The following is a 22,587-nucleotide window of genomic DNA, read 5'->3' on the forward strand; positions in this document are numbered from 1 at the left end:
AGTTCAGAATTTTGAATAATGATTAGAAGACCATTCCCATTCCAAGATTATAAAAGAATTTTCTCATGTTTTCTTCTAGTACTTTTATGGTTTCATTTTTACATTTAAATCTTTAATCCATTTGTTATGTGTGAGAGGTAGGGCTTCTACTTTCATTTTTTTCAGAGGCCTATCCAGTTATTTCACACCAGATGTTGAATGGTTCATCTTTTCCCATCCTTAATAATAATAATAAAGCCATCTTTATACAGTGCAGCTTTCTTGATTTCAATGATCATGGTATTTACCATCATTTGAATAAAAAGTTTTAATTATGATTGCATTTTATGAACAGCTTCCCTGTATCTGCTCATTTGATTCTTTAACCTGTAGTGGTAGGTTGGATAGATTATAATAGCTATAATATTTTTATGCCCAGCATACTTTCCCATCCTCTGCTTCCTGAATCCTTTAGGGAATTTTCCCTCCATGCAAGGTGATCCTGGAAAGGATCTATGGTATACTGGCCAAGTCACTGGGTTACACATATGATTTAGGCTGGCCAATCAACAAATCCCACCACACAGTGATTGGCTAGGGTTTAGACATCTAATCTAGCAAGGCAATGTAATCTTCCTTGGGACTGATATCTGAATGAGATTTTCCGTTAGAATTGTTAAGCTGGTAGATACATTTTTTAGATCTTCTTAGCTGACACAAAATTAAAATGGTGTGAGAATAAATCCAAATAAAAACAAGTAGAGCTAAGAAATGGAGAGCCAGAAAGTTCTGAAGGGATTCTTTAGGTCTCAGGATCCAGCCAATGCCCCTTGGACATCCAGAATGAAGCCTATAAATTCCTTCCCCCCCCACCCAACTTAACCTAGTTCAACATGGCTTCTTATAGCTTACAATCAAAAGAGTTCTAATTCTCTTCAATAGATATTATTGTTCCCACATTACAGAGGAAGAAACAGAAGCTAGGAGAGTTTAGATTCAATCATGATGAAGAGTGTTTCCCACTCTTAGCTCTTACTTCCTGGTACCCATTTTTCTAGCACTGACACTACCCACTCCCCCCAATGACCACTTTGTGTACTGTATCCCAAAGAAGATTCTCTGATGATGACAGGAAAAAAGGCCATGAAAAGGAATGGAGGCTGCTTATTATCCTTTAAAATATTCAAGATCCTAAATTAGATTGTTCTATTATTTCTTATCAGCTTTTCCTATAGCAAGGTGAAAATCTCCTTGACTCAACTTCTCAATATAATCAAGGTCTTGGCTTTATCCCTAGTGTCTCTGGCTAGACGAATGTAAAAGGTTGTTATCCAGCAATGATATACTCAAATCAGCCCCAGAGCTTCATTGCACACTGGGAGAACAAATTTGTTTTTTTAAAGCTCTTTTATAATTTGTATTTCTTCATGCGCTCTGGAGTAGTGAATACCTAGGAAACAGAATAATACTGAGTTGGAACAAGCTCCTCTAAAAATTCTTTTTCCTATTGAACAGGTAACAATTAGAGCTTCACAATTAGACATCTTTTCTTTTATCTTGAAGTATAGATTGCTGTTAAAATGCAAACAGCCCCTGAACATGTTTACACTCAAGTCTTATTCAATATGTACACCTTAATGTGAATTCATTTAGCAGATTATTTCCTTGGAGTATTATTTTCACTGAGGGAGTAGGAGGCAAAAGAGGATAAGTAGTCAGAGAAGAAGACTGAGAGGAGAGGTAGGGGTGCTACTGGCAGGAGAAAGAGGTTGGAAATGGAAAGATGGAGACAATTACTAAAGGCTTACCTTCCCAAGTCACTTCTGAAATACAGCTGTGAACCACAGTCAGGATTAGGACAAACTGATATGACAGCTACCATTAGGAATGAATTGAATTAGACAGGTTCTCTCAGCCCTGAGGGGAGGCTCTAATTTAGCACCAGAACCAGCCATCTCATTATTTTCACATTTTCTTCTACTAGATCATTTTTGGCATTGCTCAAAACCCTTCATGAGCTGGAATCAATTTGCATCCAGAAACAGACCCTACCATTTGTAGCATGTAACTGCAGCTGTCCCATACTGTCAGCAAGCACCAGCTCCCTGAGCAATTTACTACCTGGACAGAACATTTCAGAAGCTTATCTGTTCACAACTGTCATCCAATATCCTAGTGGATTCCTCATCTATAAAACTTTAACTACCCAAACAAGTTCTTATTCCAAGTTTCTTGTAGTGGCTAAGAGTGTCTTTGTTCCCATTTTTTGTGACTGCACCCACCTTCATTTGGGTCTCATGCCAAGGCCTCTAATGTCCTTTGGTCAAAGTCCAAGTGAAGGCAAAACTATGTTGAAAAAGAAGACATCATCAAAATGGCAGCTAGAAAGCTCCAAGTTTTCATCTCCCCACAGAAATATTTTCTAAAAGCAGAAACTAAACCAATCTTACTGGATCTCTGGAAAACACTCAAAGGTTTACAGCCACCAACCAAACACCTAATAATAATAATAATAACAATAATAATAATAATAAGTGATCTTCAAACAGTAGGGAAGTTTTGTGGCATTTTTACTCACCCTTAGTCTACCCCTCCCCAGCATGGCAGTGGTTTTGGTCTTGAAGTGGTGGTAGCCTAGTTCCCAGTATTATCACTCAAACTGGAAGGAGCAGGGAAGACCTTATTTGCAAATTAGTGTGTATATCTGTTCGAAATTGTCTGGTGGATACCTAAAGGACTGAGGTAAGGAGCTTGTCTTTGTTATGTCTAACTCGGAAATCATACAGGAAAAGCAGTGGACACTACTCATAAATTTGCAAGATGACTACAGACCCACAGACTTCTGGGGCAAGAGATTACAAGTGGAAACACAACAGACTATTTAAGGCACAGAGGAAAACCTGGGATGCAACTAGGAAATTAATATGCGGGGGAATTTAGGAAGCCACATGCATATCCAAGCAAGATGCATGCTCAGAAAAAGTCTGAGAAGATCTTAAGCTTTCACCTTGAGCAGACTGCTAGCCTCAGAACAAGCCTACCTAAGTGCTGAAGGAATGCCCTAGCATAAAATCAATCTACAAACACTGGAAGAGTTCTGGGCATTTAAGGAAATCTCGATAAAAACAAGTGCCAAATGTCAGCTAAAGGCACAGAGACTTCAGTGATCATATGCAGAGGATTGGCCTCTGCAAAAATAGTCGGGAGAACACTAAAAAACTACAGACTACTACAGACTTCAACAACACACACACACACACACACACACACACACACACACACACACACACAAAATCAAACCCTGGGGAAGGGGGAGAAATGTGATCTCCAGAGGTTACTATATTATAATAGCTAAATTCCAATTTTCAGCAACAAATCACTAGGTATAGATAAAAACAGAAAAATATATCTTATTCAAAGAAACAAAATAAATTCACAGAAACCATTCCTGAAAGAGCCCAGACATCAGACTTACTACAGAAAACTTAAATATGCTCAGAGACCTAAAGGAAAACATGGATAAAGAACTAAAGAAAACCAGGGAAATGATGTACAAACAAAATAATAACAGCAACAAAGACATAAATTTTAAAAAAGAAGTGAACAGAAATTCTGGAGCTGAAAATTACAACATTTGAAATGAAAAATTCACTAGAGAGATCCAACAGCAAACTTGAACAAATAGAAGAAAGAATTAGGAAACCTGAGAACCAGACAATTGAAATTATGGAGTCTGAGGAGCAGAAACAAAAAGAATGAAGAAAAGTGAACAGAATCTAAGGGACCTGTGGGATACTATGAAACATGCCAACACCACATTATGTGAGTCCTAGAAGAGAAAAGAGAAAGGGGAAAAGACTATTCGAAGAAATAATGTAAAACATCCTAAATTTGATGAAGTACATAAATCTACAAGTCCAAGAATACATAAATTTTATGACTCCAAGAAACCCAATGAATTCAAAGTAGGGTAAACTCAAAAAGATCCAGTTGAGACACATTATAAGCAAACTGTCCAAAGCTAAAGAAAGAATCTTGAAAGTGGCAAGAGGAAAGTGAATCATCACCAAGTATTAGGGATCCTCAATAAGAATATCAACCAATTTCTCACAAGAAACCTTGGAGGCCAGAGGAATGTAGAATGAAATGTTTAAAGTGATGAAGAATAAAAACTGTCAACCAAGAGTTCAATAGCCACCAAAACTTTCCTGGAAAAATAAAGGAGAAATTAAGACGTTCCGAGGTAAACAGAAACTCAGGGTATTCACTATCATTCAGTAATGCCTTACAAGAAATGCTTCAAGTTAAAACGAAAGGATGCTAGACAGTAACTTGAAGCTCTATGAAGACATAAAGATCTCTGATAAAGGAATTAAGAGAAAAAATGCATAAAATAATTACAAATCTATGTTATTGGGCACTGTTTGGGGTCAAATTATGTCCCCCTCAAAATTAATATGTTGAAGTCTTAACCTTCTGTACCTCAGAATATGACTTTGTTTTTGTATAAGGTCATTGCAGATAAAATTAGTTAAGATGAGGTCACAATGTATTATGGTGGGCCCCTAATCCAATATGACTGATGTAACTATAAAAAGGGGAAATTTAGAGACAGGCCCACAGAAAGAATGTCATATGACCATGAAGGCAGAGACTGGGATGATGTTTCTGTAAGTGAAAGAACACCAAAGATTGTTAGAAAACCACCAGAATGTAGGTAAGAGGCATGGAACAGATTGTCTCTCACAGCCTCAGAAGGAAGCAGTCCTGCTGACATGTTGATCTTGGACTTCTAGCTGCCACAATTGTAAGATAACAAATTTCTACTGTTTAAACCACCCAATATGTGGTAACTTGTTAGAGTAGCACTAGGAAACTAATATAGGTACATAATATATAAAAATGTGACTTGTTACATCAGTAACATAAAGTTGGGTGGGGAGGGGGATACAGCTGTAGAGAAGTGGAGGTTTTGTATGCAATTGAAATTAAGTTATCAATTCAAATTAGGTTGCTATAACTTTAGGATATTTTATGCAATTATCATTGTAGTCACAAAAATATAGCTATTGAATACATACAAAAGGAAATAAGAGAATCACCATCTGTCACTACAAAAAAATTAACAAAACACAAAAGAAAGCAGTAATGGAGTAAATGAAAAACAAAAAACTATAGGACATATAAAAACGAAATAGCAAAATGACAAATGTAAGTTCTTTATTATCAGTAATTATTTTATTTTTTCTTCCAAGTTTTTTATTTAAATTCCAGTTAGTTAACATATAGTGTGATATTAGTTTCAGGTATAGGATTTAGTAATTCATCACTTATCAGTAATTACTTTAGATGTAAATGGATTAAACTCTCCAATCAAAAGGCAGAGACTAGCAGAACTGATTTAAAAATATGATCCAACTATATACTGTCTACCAGAGACTCACTTTAGATCCAAAGACACATAAAGGGACTGAAAATGGAAGGGTGGAAAAAGATATTCCATGCAAACAATAATCAAAAGAGCACTAGGATGACTATACTAATATCAGACAAAGTAGAAATAAAGTTAAAGTCTGTTACAAGAGACAAATAAGTATTGAGGAGGGCACCTGTTGGGATGAGCACTGGGTGTTGTATGGGAACCAATTTGACAATAAATTTCATAATAAAAAAAGGAGATAAATAAGGACATTATATCTTGACAGAAGATTCAATTCATCAAAAAGATATAAGTATAAGCAGGTATGCACTAATCAGCATATATATATATATATATATATATATATATGCATTCATACATATATTCAAAACAATTCTGAATAAATTTTAAAAAATTGATATCATACATCTTTAGGATTATTTATTTAATTTGAGAAAGAGAGAGTGCACAAGCAGGGGAGTGGCAGAGAGAGAGAATCTCAAGCAGGCTTTATGCTGTCATCACTGTCAGAGAAGAGCCCAATACAGGACTCAAACTCACAAACCATGAGATCATGACCTGACCTGAAACCAAGAGTCAGATGCTTAACCAACTGAGCCACCCGGGTGCCCCCAATGCATCATCTTAGCAAAATAGAATGAAACTAGAAATCAAAAATAGAAGGGAAGTTTAAAAAATCAAAAATATGTGGAAATTAAAGAACATAGTCTTAAACAATCAATGAGTTGGAGAAGAACTCACAAGTGAAATTAGATAATACATTGGTAAAAATTAAAATGAAAATAAAACATATCAAAATTTATGGAATGTAGCAAAAGTAGTTCTAATAGGGACATTTACAAGGGTAAAAACTTACATTAAAAAGAGTAAGGGAGAGGGAGAAGCAGAAAAGGAAGAAGAAGGAGGGAAGAGGAAGAAAAAAGAAGGAGGAGAAGAGGAAGAGGAGGAGGGGGAGGTAGAGGAGGGAAGAAGGGAGGGAAAAAAAAATATGGAAGGAAGGAAGGAAAGGTATCCACATGGGCGGGGGGGGGAGAAAAAGGTAAAATTACCTGTGTTCACAGTCAACATGATCTTATATGTAGAAACCTTAAAGATTCTACACACACACACACACACACACACACACAACACACATACACACAAACACTGTTAAAACTAATAAAAAATTCAGAAAACTTACAGGATACAAAAATCAACAGTCAAAAAGAGTGCATATTTCTATATTGCTATTTCTATATAATAGCAATAAACAATCTAAAATGAAAATTCCATTTACAATAGCACCAAAAAGAATAAAGTGTTTAGAAACAAACTTAACCAAGGAGGAAAAATAAGTGTGCACTTACAACTATAAAATGTGGCTGAAAAAAATTAAAGACAGAAATAAATGGTAAGACATCCCATGTTTATGGATTGGAGACTTAATAATATTAAGATATCAATACTATCAAAAAGCAATCTACAGATTCAATGATATTTCTATCAGAATCCCAATGACATTTTTTGCAGAAATAGAAAAATCCATTCTAAAATTCACACAGAATCTCAAGGGACCCCAAACAGCCAAAACTATATTAAAAAGAAAAATAAAGTTGAAGAACTCACACTTCTTGATTACAAAACTTACTATAAAGCCACAGTAATCAAAACAGCATGGTACTGGTATAAGTATAAACATATAGAATAGAGCCCCCAGAAATAAAGTCTCATTTTGTGGTCAAATGATTTTCAAGAGGGGTGCCAAGACTATTTAATGGAGAAAGGGTAGTCTTTCAACAAATGGTGTTGGGAAAGTTGGATATCCATATGCAAAAGAATGAAACCGGACCCTTACCTTAGCATCGTATGTAAAAATTAACTCAGACTGGATCAAAGACCTAAACATAAGAGCTGAAACTATAAAACTCTTAGAAGGCAATATAGAAAAAAACTCTTAACATTGGATTTTGGCAATGATTTCTTGGATATGACATTAAAAACAAATAGACAACAACAATAAAAAGTAGATAAATTGGACCAAATTAAAATTAAAACTTTTGTTACTCAAAGGACACTATCAAGAGAGTGAAAAGATAACACACCAAAAGAGAGAAAATACTTGCTGATCATATATCTTTTATCCAGAATATATAGAATTCCTACAACTCAACAACAAAAAACAAACCAATATAAAAAGAGGAAAAAGACTTGAAAAGGCATTTATCCAAAAAAAGATATACAATTGGTGAACAAGCAAATGTAAGGATGCTCCACATCACTGCCATTTGGGAGATGCAAATTGAAACCACAAGGAGATACTAGTTCATGCTCAAAAGCATAGAAAGGAAGGGAGGGAGGGAAGGAGGAAGGAAGGAAGGAAGGAAGGAAGGAAGGAAGGAAGGAAGGAAGGAAGGAAGGAAGGAAGGAAGGAAGAGGGAGGGAGGGAGGGAGGGAGTAAAAAGGAAGTGTTGGTGAAGATGTGAGAAACTGGAACCCTTTTTCAGCCATTTGCCTCATCGCATCCAAGCAAACAAGATGGATCACCAGCAGCTCTACTGGAGCCATTCAAGGAAATGTGGCCAGCATTCTCATTTCTTGCTGCATAAGCTCAAACCAGCACGCTCTGAACTGGAAATACAGCCTCAATATGTGCTGCTGGTGTTTCTGTCAGGACACGAAGGATATAGGCTTCATTAAGTTGGATTAACTGAACTTCCTTGAATGGGTTATCCAAGATACCTACCTTAATTGCAGATATCCAAGATACCTACCTAGTGTCAACTCATTGTACATAAAATAAAAATACTTCAATTATGAAAAAAAAAAGAGTTGGAACTCTTGTTCACTGCTGGTGGGAATGTAAAATGCAGCCACTTTGGAAAACAGGTGTTGTGGTCCCTCACAAGGGTAAACATAAACTATACTACCATAGGATTCATTACTTCCACTTCTAGGCTTATATTCAAAAGAATTTAAACCAGGGACTCAAACAGATACTTGTATACCAATATTCATAGCAAGACACTCCAAGTGTCCATCAACAGACAATGGACAAACAGAATGTAGTATACATATACAATGGAATGTTTTCTAGCCTTAAAAACAAATCAAATTCTGGTACATGCTACAACATGAACAAACCTTGAAAACAGTATGCTAAGTGAAATAAACCAGATTAAAAAAGGGCAGATATTACATGATTCCACTTTATGAGTTACCGAGAATAGGCAAATTCACAGAAACAGAAAGTAGAATAGAGGTTTCTAAGGACTGTGGGAAGGGTAGAATGGGAGTTATCGTTTAATGTACACAGAGTTTCTGTTTGGGATAACGAAAGTGTTCTGGCAAGGATTAGTGGTAACATTTGCACCACAATTCAAATGTACTTAATGTCCCTGAATTATACACTTAAAAATGGTTAAAATGGGGGGCTCCTGGGGGGCTCAGTTGGTTATGCATTCGACTTCAGCTCAGGTCACAATCTCATGGCTTGTGGGTTCGAGCCCCATGTCGGGCTCTGTGCTGACAACTCTGAGCCTGGAGCCTGCTTTGGATTCTGTGTCCCCCTCTTTCTCTGTTCCTCCCCCACTTGCATTGTCTGTCTCTCTCCCAAAAACAAATAAATATTTTTTAAAAATGGTGAAAATGGTAAATTTTCTGTTATGTGTATTTTACCACAATAAAAAAACTTAACTATACTGGGGATGAAATGTGTTTTCATAGCCCTCCCAAACCACCCATTAAGTGTCATTTAATTTTTTTCCCTTTATTTAACCAAAATTTATTGAAAGCTAACCAATTGTCAGCTCTCTGGCAGGTTCTCAGCTTTCAAAGATACACAAAAAAATAGTCTTTGTCATAAAGGACTTTATAATGTGCTTGGAAAAACATAAAATAAAATTAACAGATAAAACCATGTGATAAGTATCATGGTATTGGTTAAGTATACAGAAGTTATGAAGCACATAGGTAGGAGCATTTAGCTCAAGCAGGAAATGTCTGGAAACATCCTTTCTAAAGGATATTAGTGACTAAGCTGAGTCTCAACATATATGAGTTAGCCAGAGGAAAGGGGAAAAGGGTTTCTCAGGCAAGAGACATGATACATAAAAAGACACAGACAGTAAAGAGAATATAAACAGATTGGGAAAATATGCAGATTGAGAAATATAAGCAGAATATAAGCAGATTGGGAAAATATGATAACATGAAATTGGTGATGGTAAGGTGATGAGAGGAAGATAAATATTGGAGAGTAGACAAGGCTCAGAAAATAGATATCTTACATTATATGGGAGTTTGAACTGTATCCTAAGGGCAATGAGTAAAACATTGTACAAGCTTTTAGAAAGAGAAATCATGTGATCAGCTCTGTATCCCTGGCTACACTGTGGAGAATGGACAGAAGAGGGGCTCAACTCACCAGTCTTACACATGAGAACTGGTGAAGGGCCTGAACGAAGGTGCTGGTAATGGCCATGGAGACCGGCAGAAAGAATTAACAAATGTTCATGATAACAACTCAGGAGACTAGTTACTGGTTGGGTATGGGTGATGGGAAGACTAAGGTTTCTACTTTGGGAAATTTGGTGAATGGTAATACGATTCACTGAAATGAGAAACTCAAAGGAAGAAATAGGTCCAGGGCAAGATAAATAATTTTTCTTTGGAAATGTTGCATGTGAAATGATCGTGGGGCAGGAACAGATGGCTATTCGTTGTGGAGCTCAGGAAAAATGCTTGATGTACAGATATATATTGGTGAGCCCACTAAATAAAAAGGAGACTTTGCCTTAAATTCAAGGAATTGACATCTAAATATAGAATCCCATTGTAGAAGCAAATATACTCCTTCCAACACAGGGCAACTTAAGGAATGGAGCAGCTCCTCCACATGACATCGAAATCGAACCATAGGAGCAGTTGCCCTCTCAACTTTGAATGCAATAAACTTATGATAATAAACCAATTATTGGTAAACCTGGAAGCTTTCCAAATTGGTTCTCATTTTGAAGCAAGGAGGGACTTCTTCTGTATACCTTGCCTATGGCAATTCAAATCCTAAATCTCCTTTTATATTTGAGATGAATCCTTTGGAAATTTTGTCAACAACCAGAAAAGAATAACTAACAAAGAAAAACAAAATGAAATAAAAATAAAACAAGTGTTAGTGTGCTGTATTTTTTTATGGATATTCATCAGTTTTTCCCATACCTGTTCTTCCTTCCTTGTACTGCCAACAGAAATTCTTCTTCCTAACAAGTGCATTTTATTTGTAGAAGAGTCCTAAAAGCAGAAGAAAGGGATGAAATAAATACTGACACATGCAACAACATGACTAAGCTGTGAAAACAGGCTAAGTGAAAGAAGTCAGGCACAAAAGTACATATTGTATTATTCCATTTATATTAAATGTCCACAACAGGCAAATCCATAGATAAAGAAAAATTTTTGCTTGCCAGGCTCTGTGGGTGGGGAGAACAAAAGGGTGACTGCTAGGGTGTACAGGGTGTCTTTTGGGGATGATGAAAAATGTTCTATATTGGTTGTAGTGAAGAACAATTCCATGGATACACTAAAACTATAGGAGTGTACACTTTAAAACAGGTGAATTGTATGGTATGTGAATTAGATCTTCAATAAAACTGTTACTAAAAAATAGTGGAAGAGGGAAACACAAGATTGGGCCAGAGTAACATGTGATGATGGGAAAAGGGTCAGAAAGTTGCTGACTTTGCAGATGGAAAAAGGAGACCGGGAGCCAAGGAATGCAGGTGGCCTCTGGAAGGTGGAAAAGACAAGAAGATGGATTCTCCCCTTGAGCTTCCAGAAAGGGACAGCCCTGCCTACACCTTGCTTATAACCCAGCAGGACCTGTGTCAAGGCCCATAGAACTAGAAGACAATACATTGTGTTGTGTTATGCCACTAAATGTGTGGTAATTATTGTTATGGTGGTCATCAGTTGTGAGTGAGAGTAGGAAAGGAGGTATTGGGGGTTTGACAGAAGAGATGTTAGGAAATAGTCATCTAGGAAAATAAAAGAACGAACTGACTAGCAAAATGTAGTACGAGTACAAGCCCGCATTAGGAAAACACTTAAGGGAATTGGGAACACCTTTTCCCCCATCTAGATGGCTACTATGGGAATTCTATTTTTGTAATACCTATCACTGGACAGTATTGCATTGATCTAAAGATGACCATCTGTCACAGGTTTGGTAAATCGCCATCTTATACTCCTTACCACAAATGCCTTCTAGATTGGGTTATTAACAAACTCACTGTCCCCCAAAATGAAAACAATAGGCAGCTAACTAAAGTCTTAAAGAAGTACTGACAAAACAAAAACAAAAACCCTCAATCCTTGCATAGGGTGCTGTTATTATTGCTTAACCCTTAAGACAAGCCACAGTCCAAACGTATATGCTAACAAAAAGTACACCCTAAAATAGTCAAGTCCTCCCTCTTCAGAGGAATCTCCCTAAGCTCTTTCTCAGGGATGGCCCTGTGAGATATAAACAGGGGAAATTCGCCCAGAAGACAGAACCTGGGGCACACATACTGAAATTATTCCTTACTAAGGGGGTGAGTTAACAAATGAATGTCTATGAGATCTGCTGGTCCTATGATCTCCTTCACTCAACTCTCCAGCAAGATAGGAGATAAAATCTGTAGCTGTGACCAGTGTATGTCACTTTCTCTTTTCTTCTTTCTAAAGGTTTTTAAGTTATAAATATCCTGTTTGTCTTTCATCACTTTGCGTTTGTATTCTAGAACAACATACACACATTTAATTCATATGAATTCAAGTGGGCCTGAAAGAAAGAGGCATCAGATCATTTCACTCAGCAAGTGACTGTTCAGAGTAAGCATGAGAGAGAAGACATAAATGTGTCAATTCCTCAGCTGGTCTCAGTTTCCTGCCTGTTGCAGTGTGGACACCTAGCAATCTGAGTGCACATCTAGAGTCCCTAAATAGAAACCAACAACTTCCTCTGGTGCTCAATTGAAGAAAGAGCAATCTGTTCCAACACAGGAGGAAAAATCCACTGTGTTGGACTTTATTGAGAGGCAGCGTGGCAGCCTCCAATATGGCTTGTAAACACTACACATTTTGCTTTACAGTGATTTAAGAGATTTTCAAAGGTAATTTTAACTATACGTGATTTTTAAATTTGTAATATGCATTTGTTGTATTAAGAATTTTCAGGGCGGGGCACCTGGGTGGCTCAGTTGGTTAAGCATCCGACTTTGGCTCAGGTTATGATCTCATGGTTCATGAGTTCAAGCCCCACATTGGGCTCTGTGCTGACGGCTCAGAGCCGGGAGCCTGCTTCAGATTCTGTGTCCTCCTCTCTCTCTGCCCCTTCACCACTGTCTCTCTCTCTCTCTCTCAAAAAATAAATAAACATTTTTTTTTAATTCAGAAAAAAAAAGAATTTTGGGGGCACCTGGCTGGCTCAGTCAGAAGAGCATGCAGCTCTTGATCGCAGAATTGTGAATTCAAACTCCATGTTGGGTGTAGAGATTACTTTAAATAAATAAACAAATAAACAAACAAATAAATAAAACTTTTAAAAAAGACTTTTTAATTCTGTTATAGAAAATAAGAAAAATAAAAAATAAGGAGTCTAGATGAAACAGTACAGAAGCAAATGGCATTAGGGGTATACTGGAGAGATATAAAAATAAGTAGATCATACTTGTTCTGAACTACAAAGTGAAAGAAGAACCAAGATGTACCAAATATTCACAATTCACTAAAGATGCATGAGGTACTTTAAGTGTTCAACATTTATGAGGTCTGAAATCAGCCATCCATAGATGATACCATTCTGGCCTCACTTGTCCTCTGCCCAAGAAATGTGGAATAAATCCACAGCTACTCACCAGGCTAATTTGTGAAATACAGCTATTGACTAGGTATACTTGCCTTTGCAATCTTTCTAATAGACAAGTGTGTCTGTTGGCTCCATGTAGCTTCAGTCTGTTGGACCCCTGCTCAAACTCAATTCTGATCCTCATTACCTCACCATAGGTGAGGAAAGCTGACACAGGAAGGGAAAAAAAGGATTAGGAACATTGTATGGCCTATATTTGGGTAGTATGGGTCTTTCAGCCCACTTGTACCTTATCCACAGTATGTTAATCTCCCTCACCTCTTTCCCCTTACTTCTCACTACCAGTACCTCAAGGTAATTTCTCACATGGCAGGAGCTGATTTTAGACCCTTTGCGAAGGTTGTGACTCTACTGTTTTGAGGATCATTAAATTTGTCATTTAGCCCATAGATTGCAAAATTGTGTACAACCATATCCAGACTTGATTCTGTTCATTCTGGGAATCAGATAAATGTAGCAGCTGGGATGTCTTTGAATAGTTTCTCAGTAAGAGGTGTCAAGCTATCTGTTGTTCTGTGTGATGAAATTACATTATATCAGACAAGGGAGTTTATGAAATTGGATACATGGGAAGAAATATGTGTGTACTCTACTATGAGATTGTCTGCCTGGCATGCCCCATTCTCCTGGAAACTGTTCCTCAGCGTCCACATATCTGGCATGAAAGCCTCATGTTCTTATCATGTCCATTGCCTTGAATTAGGTGAGTGGTTTAGGGATGAGTACCTGACCTGAGCTAAACCAATAAGCCCCTTGGTTGGGATTTTTGAATTTAGGATTCAAAAAATTAAGGTCAGTTCCTCTCCAACGTAGACATTTGCGTAGTGTATTCCTACAAATTGCAGTACATTAGGATTTTAACCTGATGCCTTGGGTTCTAGAGCTAGATTGTTTAGATTTGAATCCTGACTCTGACATTTACTATCTACGTGAGCTTGGGCAAATGGCTTAAATCTCTCTTTAGCTTCCTTAACTGTTGAAGTAGAGATAATTATAATATCTACTTCATATGGTTGTAGTGAATATTAGAAGAACTTAGAATGGTACTTTGCACTCAAAAAACGTTGCTTATATTTGCTCTTTAAAAATAGAGACAAAGTATTTTATTTTTCCCAAATCTGACTTCAATTCAATGTTGTTCAATTCAGCATTTATTATTTGTGCACATACTATATTCCAAGCATTACGTTAAGCTTAGGAAAAAAATTTTGTGCCCACAGAGACATGGTCCCTACCTTCATGGAACTTAATAGTTCAGTGGCAGGGGCAAATATTAAAGAAATAGTCACATAAATACAACTACGAGAAGTGCTATGAAGGATAAGTAGAAGGTGATATGAGAGGTTATAATTGGAATACCAGTCTAAACTTCCTTATGAAAGCAATTTAAGAGTTAGTATGGAAAGAGGAAGTTGGAGAAAGTTTTCCAGACAGAGGGGTCATGCACAAAGGCCCTGAAATGGGAAAGACCTTGAAGATTTAGGAAATTTAAAAAATGGTCAGTGTGGCTCAGATATAGTAAGAAAAGGAGCTAGAAAGAGGTATAAAATGAGGTGCCTGGGTGGCTCAGTTGGTTAGGTGACCTACTTCGGCACAGGTCATGATCTCATAGTTTGTGAGTTCCAGCCCCGCGTCAGGCTATGTGCTTACAGCTCAGAGCCTGGAGCCTACTTCAGATTCTGTGTCTCCCCTCTCTCTACCCCTTCCCTGCTCATGCTCTGTGTCTCTCTGTCTCTTAATAAATAAAAAAATGTTAAAAAAATAAAAAAAAAAAAGGAAAGAGGTATAAAATGAGGTTTTTATAGGCAGGGAGAAGATCATTCAGGACCTTGTAAGAGGAGGAGGATAACAAAGATTCAAGATCTTGGAAGTTAGGTTAAGAATTTTTTATCAGGATGGTAGTAGTTGAAAATGAGAGTAGACGGGGTTAAGAGATATTTAGTAAAAAGGGAAAGAAGCAAGTATCTATCCTGCTGTCTTATATAAATTAAACCACTAAGTAATCCGATAATTGAAGAGGGGTAACTTCCCTCTGTAGAAACATTGCAGCTAATATGTGAAGAATGATAGAATTATATCCCCATTTAAAACTCCTAATGAATGAATTTCTCCAGGCATTACTCAACAGCAGTTACAAAGGAGATTACATTAGAAGAAAGAAAAGCACACACTGTATGTCTTCTAATGGAAAAACAAACCACCACCTATGAAAACACCTTGTTAAAAAATTAAACCTGAATCTAATAAAACATCTAGATCTTACTACCAATTTATAAAAAATACAGAGGACAAAGGAACATGTTAAGTATACCATGGGGATGCAACTGACAAAATTCAGATTGTGGCCAAAACTACAGGACAAACAACTTACTTCCTTAAATAAAAATAAAATATTACTAGGAAAACAGAGACAAAAAATAGAAGATTATTTTTTAAAAAATAGAGAATTGGGGCACCTTGGTGGTGCAGTCAGTTAAGCATCTGACTTCAGTTCAGGTCATGATCTCAGGGTTCGTGAGTTTGAGCCCCATATCAGGCTCTGTGCTGACAGCTCAGAGCCTGGAACTTGCTTCGGATTCCGTGTCTCCTTTCTCTCTGCTCCTCCCCTGCTTGCACTCTCTCTCTCTCTGTCAATAATAAATAAATGTTAAAAAAAAAAAAATTCTGTTAAATACAGAAGATTTAAAAGATACAGCAACAGGGGTGCCTGGGTGGCTCATTTGGTTAAGAGTCCAACTTCCAGGGGCGCCTGGGTGGCTCGGTTGGTTAAGGTCCGTCTTCGGCTAGGTCCTGATCTCACAACCCATGAGTTCAAGCCCCATGTCCAGCTCTATGCTGACTACTTGGACTCTAGAGCCTGCTTTGGATTCTGTGTCTCCCTCTCTCTCTTCCCCTCCCCTGCTCTCTCTCTCTCTCTCTAAAAAATAAACATAAAAAAGTTTTTTTAAAAAAAGTCCAATTTTGGCTCAGGTCATGATCTCAAGATTCTTGAGTGTAAGACCCTGGGGCTCTGTGCTGACAGCTAGAAGCCTGGAGCCTGCTTCAGATTCTGTGTCTCCCTCTCTCTCTGCCCCTTCCCTATTCATACTGTCTCTTTCTTTCAAAAAATTAAAATAAATTGGGGAGCCTGGGTGGCTCAGTCGGTTAAGTGTCCAACTTCAGCTCAGGTCGTGATCTAATGGTTTGTGAGTTGGAGCCCTGCATCGGGCTTTGTGCTGACAGCTCAGAGCCTGGAGCTTGTTTTGGATTCTGTCTCCCTCTTTCTCTCTGCACCCCCCCCCCCCCGATCACACTCTGTCTCTCTCTCAAAAATAAATAAACATAAAAAAAAATTAGCAAAAAAAAATTAAAAGAAAAACATTTTAAAAAATTAAAAAAAGATACACCAACCAAAATCAGCCAGTTCCTCTCTGAAACAAATTATACATATATAGTAATATTTATGAGTCTATTGGAAATGTAAATAATTTATATTATAAAATAATTGCTATTTTTAAATTATAATGGCATTATGGCATTTTTTCTATCTTTTGTAGAGATATAGACTCAAATATTTACATAGAAAATCATACGATATCTGCAATTTGCTTCAAAATAATATGGGAAGGGGAAAATCGCTGGGGGTATGGAGGAAGCAACATTGGCCACTGGTTGGATTTGGGGGCTTGGGTGATAGGTACACACTCATGTATTTTTTATGTTTTTTTTAACTCTTCTATATTTTATACGTGTAAAATTCTTCACTGCAAAAAAGTTATTTTTCTTTAATTTGGAAAGCATAATTGACATAAGTGAATAATAAATTGGATATCCTGCAAGGATGTGTATGATGGAGGTGTCAGGGATGATTCTGGGTTTCTGAGTTTTATTTCTAGATCTGAAGTGGTACCCTTCAGTGACTTAGAAAACAATGAGCGAGAACTATGTTTACAGAAGGCCATTACTCTATTTTGGACATGTTGAGTCTGAGGTGTCTCTGAGACAACCAAGCAAAGTAGAACTAATAGGCAGTTAGATAGGCAGACAGGGAACTGGGTAGGCAGAACTGGGCCAGTGGTATACATTTAAGAATCAATAGTTGCCTGGGCATTGGTTTCCAGACTTGAGCATTGATCCGAAATACTTGGGAGAGTTCATACAAACACAGATCACTGGGCCCTAACCCCAGAGCTTCTGATTCATAGGCCTAGGGATGATTTAAGAATTTACATTTCTCAATGAGAAAGAATGAATCATGCCATTTGCAGCAACATGGATGGAACTGGAAGGTATTATGCTGAGTGAAATAAGTCATTCAGAGAAGGACAAATATATGTTTTCACTCATATGTGGATCTTGAGACACTTAACAGAAGACCAGGGGGGAAGGGAAGGTGAAAAAAATAGTTACAGAGAGGGAGGGAGGCAAACCACAAGAGACTCTAAATACAGAAAGCAAATTGAGGGTGGAGAGGGCAAAGGGGTGATGGGCATTGAGGAGGGCACTTGGTGGGATGAGCACTGGGTGTTGTATATAAGCCAATTTGACAATAAATTGTATTTTTAAAAAATAAGAATAAAAAAAGAATTTACATTTCTAACAATTTGACAGATGACACTGATGCTGTATGTAGGCCTGAGTACCTCATTTTAAGAATCACTGGCCAAGCAATATAGTATGAACACTGGTTCTCAACCTTGGATACACACTGGGAATATCAGTAAAGACAAGGAAGAGAGTGTTCAAGTTGCAAAGAATGGTCAACAAGACCAAATGCTACTCCAAAGTCCAGTAAAATAACAGTGAAAAGTGACCTTTGGATTAGCAACATCAAAATAACTGGTGATTTTAAGAAGATTTTAGTGGAGTGAAGGGAAAATAAAATTAGAGGGGTTGAGAAGTAATGAAGAAAGTTCAAAAATGAAGAACAGTGAGTATAGATAATTCTTTTGAGAAGTTTGGTTGAGAATCATGTGAAAGAGAAAAATAGTATTGTGTCCGGTGGGGAGGTGGGACTAAGAACAGACATAAGCATTAAGATTAAATCACTGCCCACTTCCTTGAAAAAATTAAAATTAAACCATAAATTCCCTTTCTGAAGATGAGTTGTGTTCAAATAGTTGTATCTTAAAGACCAGAAGAATCTTCAAAAAATAAAAAGGATGAAATCTAATCTTGGGTATTCTGGCATCTTAGGGAGGAATGGGTACATTTATGGAAACACAAGCTTTTCCCCTGACATTGTAGGTCTTGGGAAGCTGCCATTCTACCAGGTGATAAAATTGGCTTCCACATTCATGTATTTCATCATCAATTTGTTCATCCATTAAACGTTTATCAAATACCTATTATGTGCTAGACACTGTGCTAGGCTCTGGGATTACAGTGTTAAATGACGAGTCATTAGAATTCCAGTGGTAATTACTGCTAATGAGTATAGGAGTTTCTTCTTGGGGTAAGGAGAATGTTCAAAAATTGATTGTGGTGATGGCTGCACAATTCTGTGAATACACTAAAATCCACTGAATTATACACTTTAAGTGGGTAAACTCCACGGCATGTGAATTACACCTCAATAGAGTTCATATATAAATGAGATACGAATATTGAGAGGAATTAGCTAAGGAATGAAAGTATTTCTACACAGAGGGAATAATGTGTGCATTGGCAGAAAGAGTGTGGCATTTTAGAAGATGTGGGGGAAAAATTCTCTGACTGGCATGTTCCTTGACGGAGTATAATAACAGATGAAGCTGAAGATATTGACATAGCCCAGATTGTACAGTGTCATAAACCCTAAAGGTTTGGGGACTTTATCCTAAGAACACTAGGAAGCCAATTGTTGTGCAATATGATCCTTATGCATTCTTATACTGCCAACCATGTAGAGAATGAAGGGAAGAAAGAGGGTATTTGAAAAACCAAATAAGTGATATTATAATTCTCCAGGCACAAACTATTGGTTATTGTTTATTTTATTTTTTTGTTGTTTATTTTTGAGAGACAGAAATGAGAGGGAAAGGGGCAGAGAGGAGGGGGAGGGGCAGAGAGAGGAAGACACAGAATCTGAAGCAGGCTTCAGGCTCTGAGCTGTCAGCACAGAGCCCCAGGGGCTTGAACTCAAGAATCTTGAGATCATGACCTGACCCAAAGTTGGACGCTTAACCAACTGAGCCACTCAGGTGCCCCCAAACTACTGGTATTTTAGATTAGGATGTTGGCAACAGGAATGGACAAATTCAAGACTTGTTAATGGATTGGAATCACGATGTAGTGGTGGTAGCCGACATGACTTGTCCTGTTACGGAACCTGGTCTGGATCACCTGGTGAAGGAACCAAGTGGCACTCGGAGATCTTGGAAGGCAGGAGGCTTATTTCACACCAGAGGCTCAGAGGAGATCACTCTCCAGGGGTCTGAGTCCTGAGCATAAGCAGAAGGAACAATTTATAGTCTGTTACTTCTGTATTAGTGACAACTTGGCGCACGCATGGCAAGTGGGGCAGGAAGAAGAACCCAGAAGAGCCTTCCCTCTGGGACTGGAATTTCCCTATCAGTCCTGTTGGCCATCTTATAACAGATTTTTTCCTATCAGTTCAATTAAGTGGATGATGAAATGAAAATACAAGAGGTGCAAAGTTTGGGGTGGGGAGCAAGGTATTTTTAATCAGTTGGGATGATCTAATAAGAGAACAAGGATGATTTGTGCAGTAATAAGCTCTCCTCCACTGGGATTATCCAAGTCAGACTAGAGATCTTTCTGTTGAGTTGAAAGCATTCTAGCTCTAAAATAAATTGGGGACTAAAAAACTAAATACCCATTCAGTTCTAACGGTCTACTGCAAGAAACTGCCATTTGTGCCAAAATTTGGTCCCCAAAACATCTCATGGCTGAAATAAGCTGTCTCCCTGGAACTTGATTTCCTCAGAATCATCTATACCAGGTTAATAATTAAAGTTCCTCATGGGGTTTTCATTTGTTTGTTTCACCTGTGAGCAGGATTCTGGTTTCATAAAATCCTGCAGCAGTATTATTTAACCTACTGTCAAAGAAAGGCCTACTTATTCCACCAACCCAAAGGCAAGTCTCTTCTCGCCCAGGAAGAAAAAGGTGGGAGGCTGCAGTAGCCACAGAAACTGACCCTGCCCAAAGCCAAGACAGAGAGAGGGCTCCTACAAAGTTAATCTCGGTATTTTTTCTCACACCCTCTCCAAGTATCTAGCACTGTGCCCTTAGGGCCCAACAGCCTTTTGTTGGTTAACTGATCCTCCACACCTGGGGTGAAGGTGGGGTGAGAGATGATCAGTTTTTAAATATAGAATTCAAAAGCACAAAAGGAAGAGAAAAGGAGAGGTGAGAATAACCTCAGGAAAGATTTTTGTGTGTGTCAACACCACTCCTCTAGCCTCTGAAGGAGCTGCCACCTGGGTCCCTTAAGAAACAGTCAAGGTTTACCTAATGAGTTTTACTGACTGACTTATCAAATGCCCTAGGTAGATAGATGGGATTTGTTTCACTCCTTTATTCCCCTGACTCTTCTCCAGTTTTTACCTTCTGCTCACACTCTAACACAAACCCCACCAGGGCCTCAAGCTCCTGCCCCTTCCAGATCCTTGCTGTTGCTGTCATCCCTCTCCTAAGGTTAAGCCTCTGCCTTCTCCTTCTGCAAATCTCAGCACAAAACTTGCTGGGCCTAATTCGCATCCTTCTGACTTTTCTCATCTGTTAAATGGGAATAATAAAAATGATGGTGGGCATAACTGTGAAACCTATATAGTATAATTGCCATGAGGGATTGAACATTTTACATACTTGAGAATGTGTTGTAACTGTAAAAGACTATAAAATTAGACGTTATTTTCATTGCCTTTATTTCTCAAGTAGAGTACAATGGTTAGAATTAGGGCGCCAAGGGGCGCCTGGGTGGCTCAGTCGGTTAAGCGTCCGACTTCGGCTCAGGTCACGATCTCGCGGTCTGCGGGTTCGAGCCCTGCATCGGCTCTGGGCTGATGGCTCAGAGCCTGGAGCCTGCTTCCGATTCTGTGTTTCCCTCTCTCTCTGCCCCTCCCCCGTTCATGCTGTGTTTCTCTCTGTCTGAAAAATAAACGTTAAAAAGGAAAAAAAAATTTAAAAAAAAGAATTAGGGCGCCAAGATGCTTGGCTTTTTCTCAAAGGGATTAGAGAAGGGGTTGATGTTAGATGCCGCCAAGTATTTCAGAGAAAAAATCCACTCCACGTCAAGCAGGACGTCAACTCACCTTGCACAAAAAGCCCTTTGGAGAGAAGTCTTTCGGCTCCAAAGCTGGAGGCGTGGGAAAACACACTACTCAGAGCAAAAAGCCCGAGGCGCTCTGGGCCTCTAGGCCGGCAACCCAGTCAGCCTCCACGCACCTGGGGCGCGCTTCCGCCTGCAGTGCGCGCCCCTCCTACCGCCGGGTCTCAAGTCCCGCCCGGCCTGCGGAAGCGAGCACTTAGGGTCTTGGGTATTTTAACACTTTACAGGACTCTGCAGTAGACCAAGAACTTTAAAATCCCTCAGGCAGTATCGGTCACTTTGGGGTGCAGCGCACACTCCCCCCGCGGGAAGGCCCCGAGGAAGTGATGGCGTAATAAAATGAGACTCGAGGTTGTGTAAGGAATTGGCACATTTTTTGAACAGTTCTAGGTGCCCCCGTGTTTGGGGGAATGAGACAGATTTGAGTGTTGATTTCTCCAGTCATTTCAGAACCGCACTTCCTGCCAGATCGCCCAGAGAGATGCTAGAACAATCTTAGAGCACCTTGAGAGAATGCCAGTGGGTGCAAAGGCGGTTCGGGATCGGGCAGACCGGCCGCGGGCTTGTTGTCTACAAAGTAAAGGACCGCGTCCCTCACCTGTTTGGTCTTACCTCTTCGCTGGCCTTCGTTCCCAGGGTGAAAAATGGGCGGACTACTGACTCACCCACCTCACCGAGAGAAAGAGGCTGGGCGTTCCGGTTTCAGCCCCGCTACAGAAACCACTCGAGAAACGAGGAGTTTCTTTCGTTTTCAGTTCAAAGAAAAAAAAAATGCAAGAAGCGTGAACCATGCCTAGAAATGCTTCTCTCAGCGTTAAGTGGGGACGGCTAGAGGAAGGACAAATTGGGCAGTACTTATGCCGCATATTAATGTAAATCCGCACGTGTACGTATACATAAACACGCACAGACGGTGTCAAAACCCCCGGGTGTGCAAGGACACCAAGGCACCCACAGCTCTAGTCCCGACGACCGGGAGCGGCCTCTTCTGCGCTTGCGCTTTAACCGCGTTTTCCCCGACCCCCACCCCGC

General features: G+C 38.8%; 1 long non-coding RNA gene and 1 pseudogene across 1 annotated transcript; one reads left to right on the top strand and one right to left on the bottom strand.

Moving 5' to 3' along the window:
• Positions 1–242: 242 nt before the first annotated feature.
• Positions 243–22,561, bottom strand: LOC109250385 (uncharacterized). The gene is made up of 4 exons (XR_002073012.2): positions 21,539–22,561; positions 10,613–10,684; positions 2,262–2,325; positions 243–1,429 (listed from the first exon to the last, which is right to left on the bottom strand). It is a non-coding gene; the product is annotated as an uncharacterized LOC109250385 (long non-coding RNA).
• On the top strand, positions 7,934–8,209 carry LOC109250384 (40S ribosomal protein S29-like; annotated as a pseudogene).
• Positions 22,562–22,587: the final 26 nt, after the last annotated feature.

This window comes from Panthera pardus, unplaced genomic scaffold (genome assembly GCF_024362965.1).
Source record: "Panthera pardus isolate Hobbes unplaced genomic scaffold, ASM2436296v1 HiC_scaffold_12, whole genome shotgun sequence".
NCBI classification, from domain to species: domain Eukaryota; kingdom Metazoa; phylum Chordata; class Mammalia; order Carnivora; family Felidae; genus Panthera; species Panthera pardus.